The sequence below is a fragment of the Chlamydotis macqueenii genome, chromosome 1, assembly GCF_036417535.1.
Source record: "Chlamydotis macqueenii isolate bChlMac1 chromosome 1, bChlMac1.mat, whole genome shotgun sequence".
Taxonomy (NCBI): Eukaryota; Metazoa; Chordata; class Aves; order Otidiformes; family Otididae; genus Chlamydotis; species Chlamydotis macqueenii.
In genome coordinates, this window is record NC_141556.1 from 136,309,476 (window position 1) to 136,336,080 (window position 26,605).

Here is a 26,605-nt window from a genome sequence, read left to right on the forward strand (position 1 = left end):
GAGGGGGTAAAATTGATGGATCTGGCCATTGAGCGAAGTACCAGTGATGTGAGTCTTGAAATGAAAGACAGCTGCCATGAAAATGAATGTGCTGGATGTATTTATTTACATTGCACTCTCATTTCTACCAAGCTAGACCCATCCGCTCTCCTACAGCTCTCACAGCCAAACCAAACTACAAAGAAGTGAGGTGTCTCCCAATGAGGAGAAAAACTCCTCCAGAACAGAAGTGCAGACAGCTGGATCATAAACACTGGTTGCATTGCTGAAGATAACGGTTAGCAAAGATAATTTCCGCTAAACTTTGATCACCAAGGTGAAGGATGTTTCATTGCAGGGCCCAAGAAGACCAAGACATCAGAAGAGGGAAGGGCATGCAGTGGCTGCAGTGAATGGAGGGCACACCTGGAGAATCCACACCACGGCTGCAGAGGCTCATTGCAAATGCAAAGCCGACAACCTGCTAGGTTTTTACTGTATTGCCCAACTCAGATTTTCACACAGTGGAGAAAAGAAATGGAGACCGTTCTGAATCCTTCCATTAAAAAGTGCCAATGGAGAGCCCGGAGTCTCAACTTTCAGTACAGAGACTGAGCTCAACCCAGGATCAACCTTGTTGAAATGCTGGTGCTTGCAGGGCCCGTTACGTGCTAAGAGGATGCTCTGGTCTGTTTGCAAATTTATATTTTGGTCTTTCTTTTCGGAACACAGGAGAGGTGAACATCTCTACTTGTGCAAAAAGCAGACAGGATTTTTTCCTAAGATAAGCTTTGACTCAGGCTAAGCAGACCTATTGCAAGTGTAATTGCTGTTTTCACAAGGTTGGTTTTAATAGATGATTTAAGAGTGAAAAAACTCCAGATGAAGTATGGTATAAATATGGTGTTGGACATAATTTCTGAATTCAAATCCCAGTGCTGAAACTAATTTTATTTCTCGTGATCATCCTGAAGGGTTAGCTACAGACGATTGTTGTCTGTGAAGTTCAGGTACAAGTTATCACTAATTGGACTTCTGTAATCAGCAGTCACATTTGAAAAGATAAGTTTTCATTTCAAACTCAGCAAGTGCTTTTTGGAGATTTTGCATTAATTTGACAGGCTTTAGAAGCAGCTATTTAGGCTGTGTTAGTTTCCACATCTCCAAAAGAGAAGTGAAACCTTACACATATCTAAAAGATTAATCAGGCAATATTTGTGGAGCAGTTTGAGGGATGATACAGGTAGTTAGCCCATATGGTTTCCTCAGATGTGCAATTAAGCTAGATAATCTGATCACTTAGATACTCATGTTTTCTCGCCATTGCGTGTGTTTTAACTGGATCTTTTCCTTACTCATGCTTCACATTCTCTCTTATTCTACAGAGCAGCCTTGTTATTCCTCCATGCTATATAAGACATGCTGCTGAAGTTGTACCATTAGTCACTGAGTTCAAACTCATTACTCTGAAGGAATTCAGTAGCTCATTTTAGAAGTATCCTGATTCAAAATGAGATAGGTCCCAGAAGCCAACCTTCAACACAAGCAGTTTCCCCATTCTGGACTTCCCTGTCCTAAAATCCCAGCAAGAGGAGCACTGAAAGAACTAGGGAGGGGGAAAAAAAAAAAAAAAAGACATATGTTGTTAATTTATTCGCTTTTCTCTGTGCATCTCTTGTAAATGAACCAATACAGAAATAAACCAGCATTTAACACAATCCTTTCCTCTCACTAACTCTTAATAGCATCTTGAGAAGCATGTACTGAACATTTGGGGCCAGATGCTCATCTGGCATGAATTGATGCGCACACATTGAAACCAGTAGAGCAATGATGATTTATATACACTAGAAGTTACGACAACTGGTCCTTAATAAAGGGTTTCATAGGTTATATAACTGGTAACTCCAGTACAGGATTTGTTTTTAATACGATTTACTTTGTTGAGATGAACATGTCTATGACTTTAACCTTGGAAAAGATGCTGTGCTATTTAAAAAAAAAAAAAAAGACAAAAATCAACTAAACCCACAATAATGATGTTCCTAGGACTCACAACAAAATGAATTCCTCCCTGACTGCCATGTGCAACATTTTTCCCTTTAAACTGGAAGAACAAGATCCATCTTACCAAGTGCAGGCATTTAACCCTCTCACCCAAGGCTCCTAAATCATCAAAAACCAGAATAAGGCAGTTATAGGATGTAATGCTTCTCAATTTCACAGTGATATGTTTGGGTCCAATAAACCCCATCAAAAGAGTGGGAATAGCCATCTAAACTGAGGCGAAGTGAAGCCTCACCACATTTCCTGTGGCTGGTTACATTTCAGTGGAGCCAAGCTCTTCATCTTACTCTGCATCAGTTTCACTCCACTGGCTGCATCATGGTTTCTAAGGATAAGGTGTCAATACCATTTTGTAAAGCTGAAGGCACGCTTGCTAAATAAATGAATACACAGAATATTGTTGCTAAGTTGCCAATTTGACTGTGCTGCTAGAAAGAAGATTAACTACTGCTTTATAGGAATTATTAAAAAATGAGAACTTTGCATGTTGTGTCAGTGACTCAGGTCTGATGGCATTTCAATACATCGAAGTTTCTATTTCAGTAATCAGTAGGTCATGTCTGGTGACAATACCATAGGACAAGTACTAAGTAGCATGATAGGCAAATTCAGCTTGGAAAAAAATAGAAATATTGAGAATCCTATTTAAGGGTAAGAAAGAGGTGATTTTTTTCTACACAATAGTTAACCTAGATATGCTCTTGATCTATAGCTTCATTTGATCTTGGCAACAACCCTTATAAACAGGACTCATCCTAGCTAACGTCAGACGTCTATGGTGCAGTTTGCTGTCTATGCTACTTACTCACTGCTTGCTTCCACAGCAGCTTCTAGGATGTGATTCATCTGACCTGATTCAGCCAGCTGCTTTACAGATAAGATGAATAATGCCTAGAAGTGTCCATTTCTCTCCATGACTACAAAAGGAACTCTTGGTGACAAGCTGGGAGTCAGATATCTGCACTGAATCAGATGGACTCCAAAGTGGTGTCTTTACCATTTTCTGTCTACCGGAGCTATTCCTGTAGATGGCAATGCTTTGTGTACAATAAAGAGCCAGAGCTGGAGGAGAAACTCTGAATTTTATATTTCAGGTGAAGGTCTGTGTTTCAGAGCTCCCCCTGAGGCTCTATATTAAAATTGCTTGAAAGCAAGATGTAAACTGGTCTTTGGTGTTACACTGGTCTACCAAGCTGCTAGTACCAAAACTTGCTGTCCTGATGCAGCACTCCATAAAATTACATTTGCCAGTGTGACTGAATCTGGCCTTTAAGAGATTTGGAAATAAGTTTTTTGAAGAAAACCTTTCACATGTCAGGAAGCATAGTCTTACCAGCAATTGTGTGAAAAACATACTCTGGCAATAGGACAATAGAATATAATTTTTTTAAGAAGTCGAACACTCCTCCTCCCCCCAGATCTCAACACATTAAGACCCACACACTGAGTTTGGGCATAATCTGGTATTTCAGGTAGACCATGATGTTGACTGTGTTATGCAAAAGTCCTCTTCCCATTGCTTACCATATTTACAACTTCTGTCAAAACTTTTCACACAGTGTTTCTTATTTGCAAAGTGGGCTCCTCCTCTCCTTCCAAGCTCATCTCCAGCCCTGGCCATTAGTGAAAAGAACTGAGATGTGGCAAAGACAGGGATGAGTAACTGGGCAGCTTGGTAGTTCTGGAGTTGTGGGCATCTTCCAGGCTCACTAAAAAGAGTAGGCAGGGCTGGAGGAGAGCAGTGATAGAGCTAATCTCATATCTATGGTTCATTTGGAATTGCAGTGCATTTGTTTAACAGTCAGGATATGTTTGACTTGTATTTTTTGATGTTTGCACTAAATCAAGTCTTTTTTTTTTCTGCACTTATATCAACAAAACTATATAGAATGTTTGACATCCTTACAAAAATTCTTCATAGGCTGTTATTTATAATCTTAAAACTGGCAAATAGATCAGTAAAACAAGCAAACACACTGATTTTCAAGTGCACTATGGAGTTGCAACAAGTGTTATTGCTATACATGCTCCTTAGTTACTGGGAAGTGTAAAGTCAGGACAAAAATTTAAATTGTATTTTTCAACCTTACACCTGCCAAATAAGATCCTATGAGATAATCCCATGTGCAGAATTAGATACAACTGATTGTGAATATGCATGGCAGAATCAATCTGGGATACGTAAAGGAAAATGAGAGAAGCCTTGGTGCTGCCAGTGTTTAATAATGTTTTTCTGTTTTAGAGACTTAGATGTACAGAAATCCAAAGTAATAATTAACTTGGACACATTCCTTACTGCCTTGAACAAACAGAAATTGACACTCTACTGTAAGTGAGCTGGGACTGTGACCCAAGAAGTCACGTCCCACTGGAAGATTTATGTCCACCTCAACACATTTTGGCACAAAGTTGCCTCAGCAACTGGGAGAAACAGATTATGATCAAGGTTAAGCAACTCACAGATGGTTTTCCAATGACTGACAAGTCAGGTCTGTTCAAAATAAAGCTGGGCCCAAATACTGTCTGTCCTTTTCGGTGGCTGCTAACTCCTTCCAGTGATTTAGCAACTGTGGCAGCTGAAACGTGTATCCAGAGTCATGTCGCTGAGGAGGGAAATGCCCAGCTCTCGTGTGCTGCAGGACTGTCGCAGAGGCTTACACTCTGTTGACTGCTGTGTACAGAGCCTGAGCAGAGACACATTGCATCAGTGGTTACGAGCAACATTCCTATTTTGAAAATGGCTAATGAACAACCCAGTCAATTGCAAACACTTCTTACGAGTGGTAATCGGGCTAAAGGTGATACGTGTGGAAATTATACTTTGGAGTTCCGGTAACCCAACAAGCCATAATTAAAGATCACCTGATCCAGACATAGCAATACCCCAAGCTTATTTATTTATGATTATACCTAATTTCTATCAAGGACTTCCAATGAGCCAGATTCATCATTCTCATTTAGACATCAGAATAATGACTACTGTGGAAGTTATGTGGCATTAAAAATTATATTCTTAAACTCATGCATATTTAAAGTGGTATAACTCAGCACTGTCTTTCTGTCTGCCTGGAAAAGGCATTTTTCTGTTTTGTAAATATGATGGGACAAGTGACGTCCTCCCAGCTGGATGGGAGATTCCAAAGTACCACTAAGTAACAAAAGGAAAAGCATATCAGACAAAAATGGACTTGAAGAAACACAGTGATGAGTTGAACAATCACACTAATTAAATTATTTACAAGGGTTTGTGAAAAGTCCTATAGGTCAATTCACTTGCAACCAAAAACTTCACAAACTGACTGAGGTGAAGGAGAAACTTCACTTCCAAGTCAGTCCCAACTCCAGGGAAGGCAAATTTCAGGATATATATATATCAGAGATGCTTCCCATGCTGGAAGGCTGTGTAGGATACTTTGGCAGTCAGTTTGACAGGTCAGTCTACTAACCAGAAAATACTTCAAAGTCAGATAGAAATCATTGGCAACAAAAGACATCTTAGACAGTATTTAACTTCTCTGTATCTACCTTTTCATGGAGTGGCTAATTTCTCATGTCTTTCATTTTAATACCATTTTTGCTTCTTATGCATTTTTTTTTTTGCTATAAAGGCAATGTCAGAAAATACCACCCCATTTTCATGAGGGAGGTGATCCTAAGTATGGGTAGTGGGCCCACTAACCATTTCCAAAGCCATCTACAAGGTGACTGAGAGAGCAACAAGCACTCCTTCATCAGGTCACATGGCTGCCCAGTGACCTGGTGGCACAGGGCACACATACTGGCCACAAGCTGGTCTTCACTGGTTAGCACTTCTTCCACATGGCTTTTTGGTCAGTGCCTCAGCCACAAAGGGTCTTCCAAATGCAAAGATGCTCCATTATAACAGAACATGGTGGAAGGTAAGAGATGCATTTCTCACTTTATCTCCTCCATCTCTCTCTCATCCCACAGCAACTAAGAGACGGTGTCAGGGTTTTCTCTCACGCATCTGTATGTGGCAGCACCTTCTGTGGAGGAAGGAGGGGACCTTTTTTGCACATTTCTCCTCCTTAGCGCTCTAACCCTTCAGTAGAGCATTTTCATATTAGCTCAGTTGGGTTGGTGACTATTCTAGGTAACCACACCACAAGTGCACACACTTTAGCTGGGCCTTGTCCCACAAGCACTAAAAGCCCTCTGCTGCGCACCTCCTTCTCCCACTCATTCCTGTGCTTGCCTGGGAAGCTATTCAGGCAAAGCAGCAGCTGAGATGTTTTTTGTGTGTGTGTGTTTTGTTGTTGTTGTTTTTTTTTTAATTACTAACAACAGCATGTACCAGTAGATATGTAGTATTGTAAATCTACATGAGCACTGACCTCAGTGCTCTTTAGCCTAAGGAGAGCTCACTTGCCAGACCTCATCTACATAAATATAGCTTTCTCCTTCCACAAAACATGAAAATGTTTTAGCTTTTTTTAACCTGAGATCCATGACTGTACAAGGACTTACTTGTCTTTGAATCACCGCCTATCACTCTGTTAAACCATAAAGTATCTTCCTCTGCTTTCTGCTGATAGGGCTGATTTTCAAAAGCAGTTAGCAATTTGAGGAGCTTTAATGTGGGGTGCAGGAAAGAAGTCTCCATTACAAAACTGTTGCAGTGGTTCCTTCTAAAAATCATTCCCACAAAAACAACTGGCTGTGGGCACCATGGATGTGAAAAGTTTGGTATTATGGACTTTGCTGAGATTGTGAACTTTCTCTCTTTATTATTGTGAGAAATTATTGTGAATTATTGTGGGGAAGAACTACTCTAAGGCTGTATATCTCCACTCAAAATTGTACCCTTGCTTGATCTCAGCATCATCTTTTTTTTTTCCTATATATTCAGTTTACGTGCAACCTACTTTTCTCCACTGAAGGCTGTGAATAACAGATGTAACCTCATTGTCCTTACTGACTTCACTGAGCTATAACTGAACACAGCTTTTGGTATGCTCTCAGCAGTGCTGCTTGTGTACTGCAAGTCATCTAAGTACTAATATTGAATTTCTTCCATCAAAAACTAGCCCCTAGGGGCAAAAACAAACCAGAAATAATTAAATTTGTCTAGTAAACCACAGGCTCATTTGAATAACATTGCCTCCTCTTAATGCTGGGTGTACATACAGTAAGCATAGATCATTACAGCCTGGCACCAGCTCGAACGCCTGTGAAGCCAAGATTCTCCATTTTGGCTTCACAAATAACTAGTGCTTTGAATGGGAGAGAGAATAAATCTGAGTTTCTTTTTTTTTTTTTTCACCAAGTAGGAATGCTACATACTTTGTTGCCAGTTTTTTCACCCAGTACTCTGCTTTCTGTTTGAACTCCTTTTATATTACACTACTAATTTTTTATTGCTTCAAATCTGTCAGAGTGAAAAGACAGTAGTCTTATGTCAAACCAGTTATACATCTGATTGAAATCCCTTCATATTTCACCTGAAGCTCATTAGTTTTCTCATTTCTATGCTGTTCACAGGATGAACCAGTTCACAGTTCATGCCTGCACTGGGATCACTCTTATCACGGCGTGCCTCAGAGGTGCAAGCGCTGGCCAACAATCTATGGGATTCCACTTAATATTTCTGTTCAGTATGACACAGCTTCTTGTATGGATCCTTCGCATTCACTAAGTTGTTCACCTTCCTATTTGATTTGTTACACTGCATTTCTCCTAAGACATACGGTAAGGTAGGCAGAAACCTGCAATCAAGTGGCATTTATCAAGGGCCTTGCTGAAATTTAGGTCTGTATACGGAGCTCACTGATGAATGCCTCCTTTTATCTTCCTTCAGCTCTTGACATAGAAAGGTTTTTGCAGTCAATGATTTAAGGAAAAAAATCAATATGTGCTTGAATATGGTGAAGTGGGATGTTTTTATTTTTAAAATTTCTCTTTTTCAGCAGTGCTACTTTGTATTTTGCATACAAATAAAATAATGAAGAGTTACATATCACACCCTAAATATCAAAGATAACTGTCAAATAATTCAAACAGAAGGCTCTGTAAGTCACATTACTGAACAACTTCTTATCAGAAACTGGGTGAGATGAAGGAGAATAGTGCTTACTGAATCAGAGCAAAGAGAGTTTTGCCTTCCAGTCACACCTCTATGCAAGTTCTTCAGTACATAGTTGGATAACTCCCCACTTCTGTGTGTTTCAGTTTGTTTCTCCACGAAATGGAAACACATACCTGACATATCTTACAAAGGTAAAATATATAAAGATTTTTGTCAAAGAATTTAATCAAAAGACACCAAGTAAGTGGCCAGCACCTTTATTTTTTTCTTACTTAAAATTCTACATATCAAGACAAGAAAATGCAGCTTTTCACTGTCATTCAGATTATTTCACATATTCCATTAGATTTTATGTGCTTTGGATGGAATGGGAATGCTGCCTCAGTGATAAACTTCTTTGTGTCCCTGGGAGGTGGTGGGAGTGCTGCATACAACTACATGCCTCTTCTTCTGATTGGGAAAAATATTATAGGAAGAAGAATGACAATCACCCTTTACTGAAGACCTGAAAGCATTTTGAGTTGCACTAGTGTGACATAAAAGCACAATTAAAAAATGTCACCAACAATGAGAAAGCCTTCCTAAGGACGTGCACATTCACCACCTTTTCACGAAATAAAGAACACTCATCAAAGAGAGAGACACATTCGCATGCATAACAGTAGTCTTAGTTTATGGCATATCATTTGTATAGCTATTTATTTTTAACAGCTGGTGAACAAATGACTTTACTACAATGTTGAATTTCTTTCACTTGCTGAATATATTTCTCCACAGAGGTCTGATCCAAAGTGAAATCAAAGTCAGTCCACATCAGTTTACAAACGAGCCTTCTGTTCTACACTGATCCAAGGTCTGAGTGACCGTGCTCACCATGCTAGTGACGAATCTATGGTCCCCTTTGGCTGTAAAGACGTGCAACCAAAACTGCTAAATGGCTATAAAGTTGGAAGAGACCTGAATCTCAGAGCTGAGAATACTCAGAAGTTAGAGCTGCATGAATATTTTTAGGAAAGTATCCACGTGCAATATGGTGTCTCTACTATGCAAAACACATCAGATGAACATAAGCTACTTTTATGGTGTGAAATAAATGTTAGATGGAAGAAAGAAAATGTTCTCAAGTTTCATCATGACAATTTTACAGATCATTCTATGAAATAACTTCTTAGGCCTTATTTGCAAGACCAAACTATATAAATTACTAATGTATTATTCCAATGGCATGGAATTGCTTAAAAAACTGTCAGAGAATTGCTTATAGAACTTTATGTCCACATAGCAGCGATGTTAAAACTTCAAATTGTTAAACTGTACTAGAAACATTTTTTCACATATTTGAATCTACCTCTCCTTAGCTTTCTAAAGAGAATTCAGAAAGGAAGCGTACCCAAAAAACAGCTCTGTATCTCCCTTGCACTGTCATGATCCAGGTTTCTCCCTGAGGCAGGGTGCTAATGCTGTGAGGCTTTGTCATGGCAGCGGCTGAACAAGAGTGTGTCTGAGCTCTCCTCCTCCTTGACCTGCTAATTGTTGCAGATCCGCTGTAGCAAGAAAGTAGGGTCCAATAATTAACTTGTACATACCCTCCCTGTCATCTTTGCCTAACCACAGTTCCCTCTCCTTTGCAAGCCAGCACTCTGTTTTTCTATATTCCCTATTGCTTATTAACATCGATTTTCTCTTGCTGTCATCTTCTGTATTTTTGGTGTCATTGTATCTGAGTTTTACTTCTCTGCTTTCCATAAATAGCAGATATACCTACTAGCACTTCCAGGATTCAGTGTAAGAATGCAGGATCTCCCTATTTGCAATAATGGATGCATCCATACTGTGCATACATGGGCTGTTCAGCCTACCTGCTGTTCAGCCAGCAAGCCTCTAAGCCTGACCTCCAGCATAGTCAGAGCCACATACTTCAGGATGCTGCATGCTGGAATGCAATAAGAAGATTACCATGTTTCCTGGTGTGTCCAGACAGGATATCTGCAGGCAATCTGCAATCTGCCAAGCTGATAAGACATGGCTTGGAAGCAGAACATGCTATGTTGGCTGTTGTTCATGAGATCATTCTTCCACAGAGAAGGACGATATTTCTTTCTCTACAAAAGATGCTATCTCTTCTGTTCCTCTTCTTCAAATCTACAGGCTATTAAGAGGTCTTGTCAAGAGGTATAAATCTTCCTCTAAGCATCAGTGCCAAGATCTGTTGTCGTGTGAGGAACTCTCCTGCTTGCTTCACACTCCTCAAGTAGCGTGGTGATTAAAGGGAGACGTGTCTGTGTCCAAGGGAAATGCTAGCACTCCAACTTATGCTCATCAGAGCTGACAATAACAATCTTCTTAGGCATATTGAAATGCCAAGGTAGAAATGGTAAATTTCATGGAAACAGCCAAGGCTCCTTATCATTCCTACAGGAAAACGTTACTACCCAAGATGAGATGAATGTGCAGAGACAACTGACCATTGGCAGTAACACCCTAAAAGACAGGCAGCCAGACAAGTCAGCAATAAACAGACACTAGCTGTTGGACATCACTTTCCTCATTCCTTCCAGGCCTTAATTTCTGCTAGGTAAACAGCAAGCCATGCAACAGCTTCTGTGATGAAAATGCTGCCTCCTCACAAGATCATCCTGGCGCCCGAGATGGCAATCCCCTGTCAGAGCTCTTCCTTTTGCTATGTGCCAATGCTTCCTCTCAGCCTCTAACATTTCTTTCCATCCCTCATGCTATGCAGCTAAAGACTACTTACGTGCACAAGTAACTAAGGCCAAAATTCACAACAGCCAAAAAAAATTTCCTTTTAATAGCTTTAATAGCTTGCACTGCTTTGCTGGCTGTAAATTGAGCCGATATGTGATAAGCTTGGTAAAATTTTCCACAGAAATCACCTTCTGACCAAAAATTGTATTTGCTACTGAACAAAAATGGAGGGCTAAAAGCATTTGCTTTCGTTATTAAAAAAAAAAAAAAAGGAGGGGAGATGTGTCTTTTTTTTATTTAAAAACTACATACTAGAACCGAACATTATTGTTTTTAGGCTGAAAACCAAAATACTTTGGACGAAGGCCAGAGCATTTCAGTTGAGAACTAGCTAATGCTTCATCACTGTGGTGAGCAGATGTGACTGGATCCACACAGCGAGTGAATTAGTTCAGCAAAAGTTGACATTTTTTCGCAGTCATAATTCAAGCAGAAAAGAAACCCTTCAAAATGCGGTGATAGATTAAAAGGAAATCATCCCTTGTTGTCGGGAGGAAAGCCAGGTATGTGTGCGGAGAGTGGAACAGGTAAGAAGGCTCTGGTGGGCTTTTTCTTCTCGTTCTCCTCCCTGCCGCAGGCAGTCTGTCAGTCTCACCACAGGAGAGAGCAGTTAGGCCTGTTGGATAATGGGCATGCAAAAAGCTGTCGCTTCAAATATTTTTTAAAAGTGTGTTAGCTTTTATAAACTGCCCCCCAACCCCAACCTGATGGAGGAATACATTTGGTAAAGGCCCAGGTCTCTGCAAAATGTAACGATTCCACTTGCTTGAGACACTCGGATATTTGAAGGTTGGCTGTATGTGGCAATCTACAAAGAGCTCAGAAAAGCTCTCCGCTTAACGTGTCCTTCAAGATAGGAGCCAGAGGAGTTTTAAAAAATTCAGGAGGTGCTTAAAATTATGATTGTTCAGTATAGCTTATACTGCTCTTCTCCTCACACAGACTGAAATAAAGACTGGCGTGTTTGTTGTTACCACAGTCCGAGATTTTTTAAGCTGTGTGCATGCAATTCATTGGGGCTAATTTGCTAGATTTGTGCTGCCAGCCAGGGAGACTAGCATGCTTTGCATACGAAATGCTCTGGCCACCTCCTGACTCCACATCTTGGAAAGTCCCAAGCATGCCCAAGCCCTGTCCCCTCTGGCACGGCCCCTCATGGCATGGCATGACATGATGTGACATGATATGGCATGGCATGGCATGGCATGTCACAGCAGGGAAGTCTAGCCGCAATCATTTCTGAGTGGTGCTACTCTCTAGCAAGATGCATTTGCTGTCATTTGTTTTACCTTACTCCTTGGGAAGAAAGTGATTTTTTTTTCCTCTCCTCATCCTTTATTCCTCATAGTTCCATGTGGCAAACAGTAATTTTTCTTTTAACTGTGTTTCATTTTGCGACAGTAAGGAATGTCTACTCCTGTGAGGCTGGAGCTGCGGATGCGGCTCAAGCTCTGCGCGTCCCCAGGCTGGGGGAGCTCTGCCACTGAGGGGGCAAAGCTCCTGCCATAGCTGGGTTGCTGTTTGGCATTGCCAGTGCACAAAACGCACAGGGCAGAAGTGAAACCGCTCTGCTTGTTAGAGATCGATGTCCTCGCATGGCCCGGCAGCTGCCTGGCAACACTGTGTAGCTCTTGCAAGTGCTCCAGTTTGAGAGAGTTTTAATCTGGTTGTTTTACATGTGCTTATTTAGCAATTAGTAACACTGCTGTTACCGACAGCTCTACAGAACAGTAAAATCTTGGTAAAAGAGCAGAAATTTTACCCTTTCTCTAAAAAAAATGATTTCCCCTAGGGCAAAGGGAGCTACTGGGGTGTGCATGGGTTGTTACAGTTGGCTCCTAAATCTCTCCCCTGCTACAGCGGTGGGGTGTCAGGGGATCTCCTGAGCTCGCTCTGGGGTGCATGGTTCCTGAGGGACCATTGCCAGCCGCCGTGTGCTGGAGTGCTGGATGGGCCCCATTCTGGCTGCTTTCAGAGCTCATTTGGGGTTTGACATGTTCCTCGCTCTTTAAGAGCCGTACAGCGCTGCCCAGCAGACCTCTCTTTTCTTTCTCTTTCAAAAGCAGCTCAAAGCCTGTGCTCACAGCTACAAGGCACTTGTGAGTGAATCCCTCAGGTGCCTAAACCTGCAGATGTGGCAGAGGAGGTGGGTACAGCACAGTTGAGGCAGAGAAGCCAGCCTTGATATTTTGAGAGACCATAATCCCAATCCCAACAGTTTAGAAAGCTGTTGAAAGATCCATCTTATTGCTTGGCAAAACATCCAGGTTTTGCCAAAGCAACGAAAATCACCCAGTCCAGACCGATACTCAATAAGGCTTGACAGACTTAATGCACAACTGTCTTTGAAATGGACTGTCAAACCTTCTCATTTCCTTATATTTGGCTGTGGGAAATGCATTTAGACTAAACCAGCTCCCGCTCGAATACTCCACGCACTGCATGACTGCTGAGCACAAGGAGTTACTCCGTTACTGGTATCGTGTAATGGCAGGCGAGGGAGTCCCCTCCATTCCCACCACCCACGTGTTCACATGGCGCTGTGAGGACAGCTGTATTCCAACTTATCTCATCAGCTCTCGCTGTCCAGGTCTTATGGCTTTCTTTTGCCACCAGAATCTGCTGCTTCGTTTGCCCTCCTTATGACCTTAAGACATTAAGAACTCATGCATTTTTCTAATTATACCACTTGATTTTTAAACTTCCCACTACTACATTAAAACTGCCCAGTCTCTTGCGGCGTCTAAAACCATATCAAAGAAATATGTTTGCTGCTCCTCTTAACAGTTCTTAAATATTGATCATTTTTAATGAGCTTCATTGTAAAGCACCCTTGTGACTCTTAGCAAGGACACTGTATAAACGCATGGCTTTGATGATGTTGACCCAGCAAAAATGTTTTTAGCACTTTAAAACCTGTAGTTCTGGCATGCTCTAGAAAAATAAGCAGGGTTTTATTACAAATGCTATCTCTCATTCGACATGCTGTAGTAGCAGTAGTAGTAATCTTAAATTGTTTTATTTTTTTAATTAAAGCCACGAGCAGGACCTGGAAGAAAAGGGTCTGAGGTGATCAATTTTTTTCATATTGAAAAGCTGATTTTTTGGTGTAGGTCTATAATCTTTCCAGTAACGGTCCAAGGTAGCACAATGTGCAATAATGGTTCTGGCATGTTTTCAGAGATCATGGCAGAATTTATTTCACCTCTCAGCATGAAGGAATATATTCTAGTGGGTAAAGAGTGTTCGTTATTTTAGGCTTGAGCCAGTACAAATATATATTAAAAAAAAGGAATATAACTAGCTTCAGCCCACACAAAGCCATGAAGCCAGATGTCTTTTTTTTTTGCCTCAAATTCAAGTAGATCCTTTATAAACTGATGTGGAAAAAAAAGCAGAAAGGGAAGTTTTAATTATATGCTACAATCAAGAAGGCATTTTACATCCCAATTGGCAGAGCTCTTACTGTGTATTTTAAGCAAGATGAAGATGACAGAAGAAAGCAGAGAAAAAAAACAGCTTCTGTGCTAGTTCTCTGGTGGAAGGAACAGCTTGATCTTATTTATTGTATAGTTTTTGCAAGATCTGATATTTAGAGCCTGTCTTGTAACATCCAGGAAGAAACACTAAGAGGCCTTAACCGTATTAGAATGAATTATAAATTAATTTCCTGGAGTCATAGCCATGACTCCTAGAGGGATGTTAACATATATGCCATTTCTTTTGGCACCTAATGAGGCTCTGTTAGATCTTTCATCATTAATCTTCACAAAAATGAATGGAGATTAGGGGGGAGGGGAAATTCTTTCAGCATTTCCTTTATAACTTCATGTTGTTTTACCAGAAACAAGTAAAATATTATAGTTTTCTTTCTTAATTAATTTTCTTTGGCAACTGCCAGACTTATCTAACAGCTTCTATTAATATATCGAAACTGCAAAGTGTCAAGATCTGGGATTAATGCTCAACCCTTATAAAAATTGCATTTTGTAGATATACACCATTTGACTTCCCTCCCTTTCTAAACAGAAGTCTGGTCTAAATAATCAGTTCTTTATGCTTCAATACATTTACGTGCAAATTTAACGTCCTGTTCTTGATTAGAAAGTAGGATTCGGTAACAAGCTTTTTAACTAGAGCTGCCTGTAGCTTTTGGCCAGTAGGTTTCACACAAAGTCGTTCTCTTCTCATTTCTGTAGGTTTTGCTGGCTATAGAATGAGCAATAAACATAATCATAACTATTAGCTTTATGTAGAAACAGTTTGCAATATTGGGTACTAAAAAATACTGGAGAGTTTGCTTGACACATCTAATAATTGGTAACGTAACTGCAAAACATTAAACCTGAAGCTTCCTGCTTTGGTAAGAGCCTGGAATAAAAAGGGTAATAGTGCTTTTGGGGATAAGGATAATCTCTGAAGAGTGGAGCCGTTAAGGTTTCCCAGCCTGTAGTAATAAATAGCACTACCTCTTTATTGAATGTGATTAATGAAGTGTAATGATTGCATAGTTGCATACTGGAAGAGCAATCATAATTACCATTGTTAACTGTAACAAAGTTTCACTCCTGTAGTATGGTGTACTGGGTATTTGTTAACTGCTGGTCGGCGTTTTAACTGGTTTAAAATGGCTGAGACAAACTGAGCCATTTGAATTCAGGTTTCAAATTTTCAGTCAGTATTCTTAATTCTCCGTAACTGCTGAATACCTAAGACTTTGCTTAATTTGATTTAACACTACAATCATTAATATTTCTTTAAACATAATTGTTACAATGCTGGGTGAAATCTCACTTGTCCTCCTGTCCAAGTTAAGGACGTTCAGGCACAGGGACTTATTCTTCCTTTGGCTTCCCTCTCGCTGGCCCGGCCTCATCCCACCGTTCGGGGATGCCAGACCTTGTAGTACAGCTGCCTGAAGTCCCACTGCCAGCACTGAGTGCTAAATGTTGCTACGATCTTATGTCCTCCTCAGAAATCTAGCATCATGGATACTGTCATCTATTACTTTACAGTTTAAGAAACGCTTTGACAAATAAGGAAAAAAGAGATAGGGTTGCTTTTTTTTTTAAAAAAAAAAAGAGGAACATCTAAACAAGGGACATTTCTATCACGCTCAAAACCAAGATTTAGAAAATTAGATGAAAATAAAGCAACGTGCATGGAAAAGTCCTTTCGTTAGTGTTTGCTAAAGTCCAAAATGTTCTCGGACTAACGACTCCTAAGGGTATCACAGCCCTCTTGCTATTCCTGTTGGAATCTACTGGTGGCCAGAAACGACATCTTCTTTTCGCATAAAGCAATATACTTTCTATCAAAAACTTGAATTACTTAATCATAAAACTAGGCTTTGTCCCAGACAGCAATATTATTTCATTGCTATCTATTTCTGTGAATGAGTTACCGAATCTGAAGAACTCGATAATGATAAATTGGCAAAAAACTGAGGGCTAACCGTATGGTCTAGCAAACATTACCCAAATAGTTGAGGGATTCTCCGTGCACTGGAAAATATTTTCTCAGTTCTCCATTAAAGAATATTTTTCATGCAACTGACCTGTGTAGGTAGATTTTTATACCTGCATACAAAAGAGCTGACTTTATTTTACCTTTCTGCAGTATAGGTACACGTTGCCTGTCTAAGGTCCAAATATGTGCAATGGAGATGCAGTTCCTATGGTCAGTGGTATCTGAATAACTGTTTGTCTTACTCAAGAGTTGCTAAATCACTCTCTGAAACTCCACTGCCAGTAATGGGAGCTGAGACATCTGTATAAGTCATAGCACATCTAGATGCTGGAAGTATAAAATGTAATGGGAGGCAGTGACAAAATTAAGACTCAAACAGCAAGCCTCAGCCCAAATGTTCTTCGGCTTCAATGGTTTGCATCCCTCTCTGACCAAATATCAGCATGCAGTTCCCTCCAAAACAATAAGGCTTGGAACACTTACTAAGGAGCTGCAACATCGTGCTTCAAAGGCCAAATATCTAGTTAGCTGTGAGTCACATCCCATCTATTGATCCCATGCCATCTGGAAGCACAAGCTCAAATAGCTACCATCACTCATTGTGTAACTTTGATAGAGTCAAACTGTCAAGATATTTCAGGTCTCTGAAAATCCTACTTGGAAGAATACTAGCTGGCCACAGGATCATGGGGTACAGAAAAAAACCAGGAATTTGTTATGCCGGTGGACAAAATTGAACCAGGGCAGAATAAGCCCCGTTAAGATAATAGATGACAAAAGTAAGAGAAAAAGGGGTCAAGAACAGTCAATAGCTGGAACAGAGGATTAGGCATAGAGCCATTCTAGTGGATTTGGGCCAGATATAGCCTGAGGCTGTACTTAAGCCGCTCGGAGTTGGAATGTTTAGATGTTAGTTTGAATGGCTATAAAAGTTTAATTAATGTCTGAGGGGCTTGGGGAGACAGATGAGCAGAGAATTAACATCCAAAAACTGCTTCCCATAATGAAACCCTATCAGTTTCTCATAAAACTTACAAAAGTAGAGAGAAATACATGAAAAGATTTTTTTTGTTAATATAGAGCATTTATATGGCTCAGAATTCTTATTATACTTGTAATAATTATTTCGTAGCTGCATCTATTTCCTTTCCATACTAAGTTGTTTATTTATAAATACCTTTGACTTCAAAATACTGTGGCCAGAAAGAAAAAGCAAATATTTACATTTGCGTTTTTGTTGCACAGAAGTCTGAGGGTGCCTTTCCCTGCTACTACAGACCTCGGTGTGCCAAACTTGGTAGCAGAACAACCGAAGAATGCAAGGACATATTGTGTTGCTGCACAGAACATTATCAGTCTTAGTGCTTTGGACATTTATTTGTTACCTTCCATGGTCACGTAGTTTTCCCCCACAGTGCAGTGTTGCATAGCTGACTGTGCATGGCATTTCTATCTTCCTGCTGCAGCATTCAGTACTAATTAGTTCTAGGTAGGTGATATTGTACCCTTGGGCCATTAACATGTTTGGGTAAGGTAAATATTTCATTTGTGTTATTATATATGGTGTTATGAATACATTTAGCATGCCATATAATACCTAAAAATCTACCCACGTATGCAAAAATTGCATAACAAATGCAACCCGTTACTTGCGCACATCCTCTTCTTGTGTCTTGAATCAGATCTCTACCAAACCTTTTTACCTCTGCATGCTGGCTTACTTCCACAGCGACCTACTAAGTGAGTCCGTATGTCCCTCATCTCTGGTCGGACTTACAGTCAGCCAGGCTCTCTTTTTCCTTCCAAATCAGAAAGTTCTTTTTGCCACCCAAAATAACACTGGCCACTTAACAACATGGCAAAATAGCCCTTAACAAAATAATCAAGGCAGGAAATATTCAATCTTGTATCATAATGAGTTTATAAGATTGGCTGAGCATTTTGCTCTTCATGTTGGCTAGAAGCAGGAGTGCTATGCTACTGGAAAGTGAAGACTTACTGTTTTCCACTCACAGGTGGAAAACAGTACTCAGAGGTACTTATTTTACTTCTTCATCTGTCCCCCAGGACTCCCTGTAGGTAGCTGGCTGGTTGGCTTAGCTCCTGTTGAAGTGATTATTTAATGTTGTGAGAATGTATTTATTGTGTGGTTAATATTAGTAGAAACATGGAGCCTTGGATGGATGTCTTTTTTTTTTCTTCCCTAGATCTAAATAAATACATGAAAATCAACCTATTTTTCTTCCTTATTCTTCTCAGTTGCTGATAACTACTGGAAACTAGGGAATTTAATTGTACTGTATTTGAAGGCATATGTTTTTATCCATGCTAAATCTTTGTGTTTTCTTTCTAGGGGAGGACTGCAGGCTCAGCTTAGTTAGGTTCAATTGGAAGCCATGAAAAATCAAAGTCACATATTTTTTTATCTAAAATGCCTACAAAGAGACACATTTTAGTGACCAGCATTTTGGAACATGCTTAGATATTACGTACTTAGTTTATTTTTCAGACATCTAAATGAGAGTGGCCTGATTTTCACGAATATTAGTCACTTCCCATGTCCAGTGGAATTCAGTAGGGTTGTGAATTTTTCTGAAGTTCAGAGAATCGATTCTTTCCACATAAGAAACAAGTGTTTGGTCTTAATAATGTGGATTTTGTTAGCCAGAATATGGATATGCAATTCTAAGGGCATTTGTTTTGAGACTTCTAATGAAGGAAGAAATCAACAGAGCATTACTGGACTGTTGTGGCCATGGGTGTATTACGGTCTGATAGCACAGCACTAGCTGCTAATTCCTGTGAAAGTTTACATGCAAACACCTATATGTCAGCACGTGTGTAAAGTAACTTTCGTTTGCAGCTAATCTGGAAAACAAAATTCACAAGAACAACTTGCATGAACTCTTCCTCATCTGTAACTGGAGCATTCCTTGAGCAATGCAGAAGTAAAACAAGTTTCTGTCATCTCCATGTTAGGAATGGGAAGCTTCAGTCCTCCAAACTTCCTGAGGTTTGAGCTTTTCAAGCATAGCTCATTTGCAAGAGAATACTCAATGAAGAGGGTTTGGGTGCTGCTCACGGAATATTTATGAGAATCAAAATGGTAATTTTGATTTTTCCCATCCAATTGTTTTGAGGTCTCTTCTGTTCTTAATTAGAAGTCTGGATGCAAATGGAGACATCTCCTACAGGTTTTTGAATGTGATTAGAAAGAACCTAGTCTATAAAAAAAAAAAAAGGAAAATAAGGAATGAAAACTCATAACCTCTAGAGAACAAGCACTGCATTATGGATGTTCAACTCCCAAAAGGGAATGCCACCAGTGGCAGTGTAGCATTTCCAAAATCCATTTCCCTGTGTGGAGCAGTGGAGTCTGCAGGGCAATGGGAGTGTTGAAATTATCTGCTTGAAGTCAGCTCCAGCCTTCTCATCAAATAATTACTTTTGGTCACTAGGCTTTTTTAATAGTGCTGCTGCTTTTGATGACCTTTTCATGATTTACCTACCCTCTATCTACACAGGGATCATTTTCAGGAAGGTTAAAGAGACAGTGCTTGCAGTATATTTTAGGACCCTTCAGCTGTTTCCTCTGTTGGACAAGTGACCAGAGGCTTCATTTGCAGAACTTTTGCTTTAACTGGACCTGGAGGTATCATGGTTATAAATCACTCGCTCCTTATCTCTGTCTAAGACACTGCTACATGTCTTAATACAAATTCTACCAGCATTGTTAAAGAACTTGCTGGGGAAACAACCCTTCAGACTTGCCTCTGAGGTGAAAAAATAAGTAGCATCTGCTAACTTCTAGTATCTACTGGTATCCTTACAATGAATCGATTCATTATTAATGATATTATATTTATAGCCAGTTCATGGAAATCAGTTCATTAGGCTAAGAAGTTTTGCTGCATGACCATCCCTAAAGCTTTATTCTACTCACTAATTAAAGTCAGGTTTTGTCACTAATTACACTAGGAGCATGCCCTAAAGAGAATTATCTATAAACCCTGGCCATTAGAGCCTACAGATTAAGCTGAAAAAGAATGGAAATTCTCCAGAACTACTGAAGTTCTATTTCAAGTCAAGTTTTGTCTGTACCAGCTCAGGGGAACTTTTTGTCTGTTCCCTTTACACCAGTAGCTGCAGAAGTGGTAAAAGTGCCTTTTAATCTGAAGGACCCCAAAATGCTTTACAATCAGAAATCACTTTAACATGTCCTGAAGTGCAGCCTCCATTGTCTTGAGAGGGAGCAGCTGCTCAGCTGTGCACATCAGCAGCAGCACACAGCCATCTCAAAGTGAACAATATCAATTCTGACTGAAACCACAAGGACAAATTTAGGCCAAAATAATGCGGCTGCCTAAATGCACTTGTGCCCAGAATACTGTCCGCTGTCAAACTCTCATGAAGACCTGTCAATGGATAATTGATCACTACCTTTCTTTTTTTTTTTTTAAGCTTTCTTCCAAAATAGAAGGGGGCTACAGCTGCAGTGTGCTGCAGCACAGATCCTCCCAATGCTTCATGTCTTGCTTAAAAGGGAAATCTACAAAGGCCCCATTGAGATCCCAAATGCACTTGACAGAACCTCTGAATGGCCAGATAGGGCAGGTGCAGCACACCAGCCCTGAGGACTTCTACAAAAGACACCAAAGCAAATGGTACTGCTAAAGATGAGTGAAGTCATGTCTGGTCAACTGTGCCATTCTGGGGCTAACAGATTAATAAGGCTTCAGCACAGCAGGCAACACCGAACGCAGGTGGAAACCTCCAACTCTCCAAGTTCGTTGCTCATAAGCACACTGCTGCGGGTGCCTCTGCAGAGTCATTCGTAGGGCTGTCTTCGTTTCTGCCCAGCAGAATGGGAAACAGCTGGCTGTACCTTTGCACATGTAACCTGGCAGTTCCACAAGCTCTACAACAACAACAAAAAACCCCCCTCAGGCTTCATGGAATTTTGTAAAGCTTCAACTGCAAACATCTTTAGAGATGAAAAAGTATTGTTTAGTGCTATTTGTGCTACCTAAAAGAAAGAAAGTAAAGCCTTTTCACACAAGTTCATCCCAAACACTAAAGTCTTCGTGTGTGCAGAGTGGCCACTATCGAAAGTTGTTAACAGAGCTCTACAAAGAATCCAAATTTTAGTCATGTATACATGTAAATGTATATGTTACATAAATACATAATGTATTTATGTAAAAATATGTACATATTTATGTAAAAATACATGCTTGTATTTTTATTCTTTCTCCCAAAGCACATTTTTTTGTTAAGCCAGGCTCTACTCATGTAGAAGTAATAGTGGCTTGCAACTTGTCTTTGTTCAATTTACGGCAAGATTGTAGACTATCATAAACCTCCCTGCTTGTCTTAGCTCAAACTATCTGAAGCATCCTCAAGGATGGAAAAGATCTTTGTTATGTGAAGAATCATACATACTTAATAAAATCCCAAGAGGTATCTATTGTAAAGATGCATTGAGCTGAAGCAATTATTTTCTGTGTACACTTTTTTAGACACAATCTACATTACTTTTAGATCTCAGGTTCAAGCATACCCTTTGTTCTTATGTCATTAATTCACTCTCTTAGTGATTTACTCTTTACGATCATCCCAGAGGCACTGATAACACAATAGCACAAGCATCTTCCTGTGCTGTGCAAGTGGGTGCGTGATGCACTTTCAGGATCAAGGATTGAACTGTCAATGTCAAAATACAGGGTTTGTGTATGGCTATTGTGAGCCATATCAAGCTTGCATATGAAGCATATGTGTAACAGGTTGGCGTGCTCTTATGTAACAGCATGAAATATTCAAAGTTCATTGAACTTAAAAGTATTTGAGGCTGTCTACACAGTAAAGTAAACTTATTCCACCTCATTATATCTGAAAGAATAAATCTTAATTATGTTGTTGGCATGTAGTCACAGAGTAATGCACAGCTCAGAAAGATTTTCCAAGTTTTAATCTTTTTTTTTTTCCTTTAGCATAATCAATATTTTTTTCTAATGCCAGTAATAATGCCTTTCTTTATAATGATGGCATGGTTACCTTATGTATCCTTTAAACTTTTAACTCTTTGGCTGTGTTCCTTACTACACTAGCATTCAATCTTTATGGAAATAAAAGGTTTTTATATCTTTAAGATAATTTTTATTGCTGTACAGCAGTCCTAGAATGCTTTTGATTCAGCTAGCTTGATATCAAAATACTACATACACCTTAGTGATAGGTACAAATGCATGTGAAAAGTATGTGATCATAGAAAAATAAAATAGTTTGCGTTGGAAAGGACCTTTAAAGATCATCTAGTCCGAACTTCCTGCCGAGGGCAGGGATGTATCCAGCTAGATCAGGTTGCTCTAAACCCCACACAATCTGGCCTTGAACACTTCCAACAATGGGGCATACACAACTTCTCTGGGCAACCTGGTCCAGTGTCTCACCACCCTCATAATAAAAAAATGTCTTCCGTATGTCCAATCAAAACCTACCCTTTTTCAGTTTAAAACCGTTGCCACTTGTCCTGTCACTATAGGCCCTGCTAAAGAGCTTCTCCCCATCTTTCCTGTAGGCCCCCTTTATGTACTTGAAGGCTGCTATAAGATCTCCCCAGAGCCTTCTCTTCTCCAGGCTGAACAGCCCCAACTCTCTCAGCCTGTGCTAATAGAAGAGGTACTCCAGCCCTCTGATTATCTTCGTGGCCCTCCTCTGAACTTGCTCCAACAGGTCCATGTCCTTCTTATGTAGGGGGCTCCCGAGCTGGATGCAATACTCCAGGTGGGGTCTCACGAGAGGGAGTAGAGGGGAAGAATCACCTCCCTGAACCTGCTGACTATGCTTCTTTTGATGCAACCCAGGATGTGGTTGGCTTTCTGGGCTGTGAGCACACATTGATGGCTCATGCCCAAATTTTCATCCACCAATATCCCCAAGTCCTTGTTTGCAGGGCAGCTCTCAATCCCTTCATCCCCCAGCCTCTATTGATAATGGAGCTTGCCCCAATCCAGTTGCAAGACCTTGCCCTTGGCCTTGTTGAACCTCATGAGGTTCACATGGGCCCATCTCTCAAGCCTATCAAGGTCCCTCTGGATGGCATCCCTTCCCTCCAGCGTATCTACTGCATCACTCAGCTTGGTGTCATCTGCAAATCTGCTAAGGGTGCACTCAGTCCCATGGATAGGACAAAAAGTGGATGATTACTCTGTTGCTAAGAAAGCATGTACTCTGAACTGGAATGTCATAGGCCAAAGAGGTCTTCCAGATTCCATAAAACGTTGAATGCTTTATTAAAAACACAATTGAACTGGTACCAGAAACTGCTTTTCAAAACATCAGGGGTGTATGGAGTATTCTAGTGGCCTATGTGGTGTGAAAAAGGGAAAAATCAATCTGGAATATTGCATAGAGATGTAGGGCACAATGGAACTGCAAATTGCAAATGGTAACAGTTACTGATTGATTATGGTTTTAATTGTCATACTCAGTATGTTAACTAACCTTCATCAGCTTTATGTTGTAGCTTTTATTTCCATTAGAAACCACTAATAGAACATAATATGATCATTTTATAATTTGTAATTTGATAATGCCTATTTAATAATAGATTTGTCATGCATATTTGGAAGTTGATTATAAAATTTCCTGTAGGAGAGATAGGTCAAAAGGTCTAAACAAGAGAAGAGAAAAAAAAATAGTGCAGTATGTGGCAACAATCGAGTCTGATGACTTGTAACCATTTTTAGAAATGGGAGAATTAAGATCGCTGTGAGATTTTCTCTTTCTTGCAGGGCACTCATATTGGTATAATTGAGAGGAAAAAAGGGCCAGTAGATGGCACTCTCCAACGCGCAGCATTATGCATGGCTTTCCAGGAACACCAGCGATTTTGCTGGGCGTTGCCAACAGCTGGCAGAATGTTGATCTCTGCAAGTCTTGACTCTCTTATTCTCTAAAGGCATGACAAAGCAGGACTGGCTCTAACCAAGTAACGAGAATAAGACCAATCTCACAGGCTGGGTGAAGTTCAATCTTCGCCTTAAGATGACAAAAAGAAATGGCAGCATTTGCTGAACACCAGCGTGGCACGCTCTGCATTCAAGGCTATATTGAGATTATCTAACTCAGCTGCAACCAGTGTAAACAATGGGTAAACATTGTGTCTTGTATAAACAGTGAAGTGAAGTACAATTAATTTATGGCTTTGCACATTCTAAACCAGAAGTTTAGAACATATGCTAGAGGTGATTCCACTGCATTTTTAAGCCATTCAAATCTTATTTCAGAGGCAGAATCTCTTCCTGCTACATTCATCATTTCACAGATGGAAAGTCCCCATTTTACTCTGTTCTTGTCACAAATCATCATGGCAGCTTGAATTTTCACCTGTACTCTGTAAATACGGACTATAATTTTTATCCCTAGCCAAGCATAACTGCTGTGTATGCAAGGACTTACTACAAGAGAGCCTGTTGCAGCTGTCCTGTCTTAAATCTAAATTGATGCTGAGCTTACAGTGAGTGCACCTTAGAGTCTGACGTTCCCCTGCCATTCAATAATGGCTTGTGATGAGTGGCTGCCCAGTCAATAGTCATCACAGTCATAGATTTTGCAACGGTTATGCCTACTGCAAATAACCACCTTTGGGACAACCGATGTTCCAGGAATGAGGAGCCTATAGCTTATGCGATGCCCATGACTTACTGCTGTTGGCAGCCACATCCTTATTTATTTTTTGTGTTTTCACTGGACAACACAGAGATGCATGTTAACACGTTGACGAATAAGAGTGTTAAAAGGGTCTGCCTGGCATCCGTAAGACAGATCAATGACTCTCTTCAGTGTAAAAAGGACATGTTGTACTCAATGGAGGTCTTAAATTTCCACCATCCACCAGAAAAGGAAATCAAGCTAAATAACAATGCTTTAGTTTATACTTGGGATAATTAGTTTGGATTTTCCCTGGATTTACAGGGGAAATACGGGGTTATATCTGCTTTCTTTGAATAATTCCTGTTAACTCCTTTCAAGGGCTCGCTAGAAATACAACAGTAATATTAAAAAATGTAAAAAAGGAAAGGTTGACACGGATGAGAGTAAAAAAGCTGTTTTCTCTGAAGGTGTGTCACACTTGTGTTTACTGCCATGCTGTGACTTCCATTGTCAAGACTAGGCTGATAATCCAGGGGAATGCTATCTCCTTATTAATTTAGTATACAATTATTTGCCTGTTTAAAACTCAATACATCCAAATGCCTAAATAGTGCACTGATCTGAGCTACGTCTCTTTTTCTCAATCATAAACATACATTGTGTATATTTAAGTTCTTTCTAAAAAGAAGGACCTTAATTTTCTTCAGGCTAGAGGAAAAACATGTTTCCCTTTTACCAGCATTATGTCCAGTCAAGGAGAGAAAGCTGTTACCAGAATTGGTTTTGTAACTGAAGTCTCAAAACCTACCGTGCTGTGCAAATTATAAGGAGAAGAACTAGAAAAGTGAAAGATACAAATTAGTAGACAAGTGAAACCCTGTATTATTTTCAGTCAGCACTTCTGAAATACCACTGTTCTCTAAAACCTCCCTAAAGACTGCTAAAAAATGCCATAATCTCTGTCAATTGCAGTTCATTGAAAAAGATTTTACAAAAAAAAAAAGATGTGGAAGTCTAAAGCAGACATTTCATTACTTCTGTTTACATTCTAGTCCAGCAGAGTTCTACAAGTGCAGCTTAACACTTACCATTTTCACTGTAACAGTAAATAGAAGGTCTAACAGTGGTCTAACAGTGGGGAGAAAAAAAAAAATTAAAAACCCCTGAAATAGCCATTTTAGGGTACCTTAAAAGATGAAATACTGAAACCTTTGCTCAGCAAAGGCACTCCTGTTAAATGTTTGACTCTTAACTACCTGGAAATACACAAATATGTGCACTGCATGTAAACTAATAAAATAATGGAAAATTGATTGTTGCTACTTACTATAACTAGATTGAAACATCTTAGGTCCTATAATATGGTATCAGCATTTGAATTAACTAATTAGTTATTAATTATTATTTATTAAGAGTGAGGGAGAGTGACATGTCATTTCATTGTACTTAACCTACTGTGACGCTTAGCTTCATTATAAAGAATTCCTCCAGATCTGACTAACACACACCTGGTTCCCTTCTCATTCACACCTAGTAAGGTGCTGGGAAATAACCACTCTTCTAACAATGGTGTCCAAGAGTTTCCTCCTTGGCCATTTTGTTTTCTTAGAGAATAATGTGATC